At 42.1% G+C, this 4,052-nt stretch overlaps 1 pseudogene; it reads left to right on the top strand.

The window, feature by feature from the left end:
- Positions 1 to 2,292: 2,292 nt before the first annotated feature.
- LOC122171496 overlaps positions 2,293 to 4,052 on the top strand; it is a 52,042-nt pseudogene continuing 50,282 nt past the window's right edge.

Here is a 4,052-nt window from a genome sequence, read left to right on the forward strand (position 1 = left end):
GTTGATGGGAAAATGTTGCCCATGCAGCCCAACTTTCATTGGCCCCAGGAGATGGACCTCAGAAGATGCCAAATCTGGACTATACGATGGGTGTGGTAGGGCAGGCCACCCAAGATTGGCTGGCAATGTGTTCCATGGTCTTCAAACTGATATGAGACCCGGAGTTACTGTGTCACAAAAGAAAGGTTGTCTTCTTTGGCCTGACTCTGAAAGTTGGAGCCTTCAGCTTAGTCAGTGTCATAGTATAGAAGTCAGAGTTGATGCTTTGTCTGAGTTCCAGGAAATCCAGAAGGATCATCCCTTTCCTATTTCAAAAGACAGTGCATATCTCTTTATCTTCTGAGGGCTGTGTCTTCAACTTTTATTCAATAGGGAATTACAGGTCGCCACTCACATGACTGCCATTTTGACTCTGGTTCATACTGGTGACATCACATTTCATCACTGGTAATGATGCAATTCAGGAAATTGTCACCTTCAGCCTCGTAATTGTTCAATACGTCTTGACATACTTGGATATGGTCTTTCTGTCCCTGTGTGGGACTCATCTGGAGCAAACTTTGAAATATTCCAACACTGCCACCATGGTTTCCAGCACACTGAAGCTGACCAGTTTCCTGGTCATAATCCACCAATTTGCATGGAAGAACTGATCAAGATACTCTTCATTTCATGGTCTGTCAGCTGTGCATGGCCATCCAGAATGTGGCTTATCTTTCATGTAGCTGCTGCCACTGCTGAAATATACCACTCACTGCCTTACTATGCTCACATCTACTGTTTGATCTCCAAAAATGTTCAGCAAGTGTCAGTGAATGTCAATGGGTGTCATCTTTTCTTCATGGAGGAATTCAACGACGCACCTTTGCTCCATATGCACTTCCAGTGCAGTGCATTGACAATGTCAGATGCCATTCTGTCAGACTGCCCTTCTGCTGCCATCTGTTGCATAGCAACAACATCTAATTGAATATAGGTGAGAAGATTTAGTCTCTATTATTTGTCTGGAAGCTGGCTCCCTTTGTTCAAAGTGGACTGTTAGTACTGCTGCAATCAGAGAGACCAGGCAGTCACCAGGCCTGAAGGTTTGAACTAGTGAGTGGTAAGGAGTTTTCCTGTATTCCTTACTTGAAAATAGAGAGATACTGCACCTAACCAGAAGTGGTACAGTAGCAAAGATGTTTAGAAGCACCTTTTTAGAAATATGTCAGAAGAATTTTTTTTTTTTTCAAATCTTGAAGTCTTGGGAGCTGCCATTCTTGGAAATGGTTTCTTTTCCACAATAGAAAATAAAGTTCATCAGTTATGTAATCTCAGCTGCCACTTCATCCAAATAGTCTGCAGGAGAGGGGTTCCTTCTGAGAATTAGAAGAGAGAAACAGAGAGAGATGATAATTTGCCAGCTTAGTCAGCATAATCCCCAAACAGCAAGATCACTAAAAAGTCAAAAAACATTACACAGCTGGGAAATTATTAGGTTTGCTAGGGACATTTCCAGAAGCCCACACATCCATATAACACCACAGGCCATTTCAGAGATTTGAGTATTGTTAAGTAATAGGTTATTTATAGGCCTTTAAGCTCTCAAGTTCATTATAATCCTTTTGCAGAAACATTGCACCTGCAAATATCACAGAAGATTTGGGAAATTGTTCCTTTATGAGACTGCCATAAGAACTGGCTGTTTTGTAGAGAAACACATACAACAAGGTGCTTATTAGTTTCTGTTGGCCATTAAATTATACAAAAGCCAATGTTATGTAAAGCAGTTTGGTCAGAGTGAAGATGCTGGCAGGAGCAGGCTCTGGCAAGCTTCCTGCCTGTGTGAGCTCAGTGCAACAGGGAGCCCAGCTGCTTCTGCTATTGGAGTTTGACCAATCAGCACCACGCAACACTAGTCCTCTGGTATGTGGCTCGCTTGGGCTAGCTCCTTCTGGAGAGCCTTTGAGTCTTCCTATTCCAAGCTAGTCTATTTCTAATTTTGGTAATAGTGGCATGTGAAGGCCTCACCTGGAGTGCTTCATCCAGATGTGCGGTCCTCAGTACAGGAGAGACATAGACTTGTTGGGGTGTGTCCATAGAAGGGCCACAAAAATGGATGGAATACATCCTCTGTGAGGACAAGTTGAGAGAGCTGGGGCTGTTCAGCCTGGAGAAGAGAAGGCTCTGAGGTGACCTGATAGCAGCCTTTCAATATCTAAAGGGGAGCTACAGGAAAGAAGGGGACAGATTCTTTAGCAGCATCTGTGGTGATAGAACAAGTGGAAATGGCTCAAAGAGGGGAGATTTAGGATGGATATAAGAAAGAAGTCTTTGACAGTGCGGGTGATGAGGGACTGGAACACGCTGCCCAGAGATGTGGTTGAGGCCCGGACCCTGGATACTTTGAAGGTCAGGCTGGATAGGCCCTGGGCAACCTGATCTAGATGTGCATGTCCCTGTTAATTGAAAGTCCCTTCCAACTGTAAGGATTCTATGATGCTTTGATTCTGTGAGAGTAAGGGCTACTGCATGAACTAACATCTGCTTCCATAGCCGTGCTGAACTACTGTACATCCCTGTGCTCCTATACTTTTTTCTGATAGCACTGGCTGATCTGGAGCCAGTATCTTTGAATTTGTACTATGTTGGTGACAGCTCTCAACAACAATAGCAGCACCTCTGAAAAATGACTGTTTTGTCCTCAGTCCTTCCATGATGGTCTCTTCAGACCAATCATAGTGCCTGTTGATGGTGGTCTACAGCCTGTCTGCTACCTATGTTTGGTCAAGTTTCAAAATTAATTCTCCTCTTCCAGGAAGGGAAGATCACAGCTAATCTTCTAGTCAGCAAAAAGAGTGAAGTATGAAATTCCTATTTAGTTACCTAGCCAGCTAGGACCTGAAATTGCCATACAAGATCTTTTAGGAGAGCAGCTAACTCAGGGAAGAGAACCCTTCATAGATTTTTGCTGTGTAAAGGCTGCCAAATTGCAGGAGAAGCTCTGAATGCCAAAATTCCTTCTTATTAGTGGTATAGACAAACCTATTTCTGCACTTGCCAGGAGCGATTCATCTCACCTAACTTAAGCTACCTAGGATTTAGGTACAAACTAGATATCTAGGCTATTCTGCAGCTAATGAACAGATACAGGCACTTCATGGTGATGACTCATCCAACCCAAGGTCTAATATAGGTGTACTGAGTCATCATGTGGAAATGTCTGTTACTCTTCATTAACCATAGGCAGAGGTAATTAGCAGGATACTCCCTGTGTGTGGATGAAGGCTGAGCAGGAAGTCAAATAACAGTACCTATCCCTACCAGTAAAAGAAGTTTTGTGACTTTAACTTCACAGAATGCTATGGTGGACATAGATACAACTACAACCATCTTGTATTCTTGAAGAGCTATGCAAACAGCTGGCATCCAAGGAATGAAAGGTGGAGGCTTGTGCACAGTCACTGCCCTGTTACGGATGCCACATGGCACTTAAGCTAATACAAATAACATATGCATGTTTGGTTTCCCAAAACCTCACAATTAAACAAAAGTTATCTTGGTAAATACAGATGGTTATGTGCTGAAATTCACCTAAACTTCAGAAAAGCCATTTCACTCTTTTGAAACTTATCATGGTACTGGAGTACTGCATTCACTTTTGGGTAACAGAGTTCAAGAAACATGAAGCTCAATTCAAGATAATCCCAGAAAAGAATAACAAAAAGGATTAGACCTAAAACATGGCCTATGGGGAAACTGAAAGATCTGGAAGATACGCATGTGTGTGTGTGTGTGTGTCCTTGTTTTACCAGGCAAATGCACCATATTAATAAGAAGATTAAGAGTTTTCAGAATACTTTCAGTCAAGTCAAGGCTTCATTGTTAGAAAAATGAAAAGCATTGCTATTTGATTTCTCTTTTTTTTTTTTTTTTTTGGATTAGGTAATTTAGAGAGATTAATAATTCCCTCTAGGCATCACTGATCTCCTGCTGAGTGTGTATTCTGACATTTATTTCTGAGTCATAATAAATCTGACAAGCAACCAAGTGACTGTGAAGGAATGTAACTG

This window comes from Centrocercus urophasianus, unplaced genomic scaffold, assembly GCF_019232065.1.
Source record: "Centrocercus urophasianus isolate 14NV4802_14NV808 unplaced genomic scaffold, USGS_Curo_1.0 seq_9, whole genome shotgun sequence".
NCBI classification, from domain to species: Eukaryota; Metazoa; Chordata; class Aves; order Galliformes; family Phasianidae; genus Centrocercus; species Centrocercus urophasianus.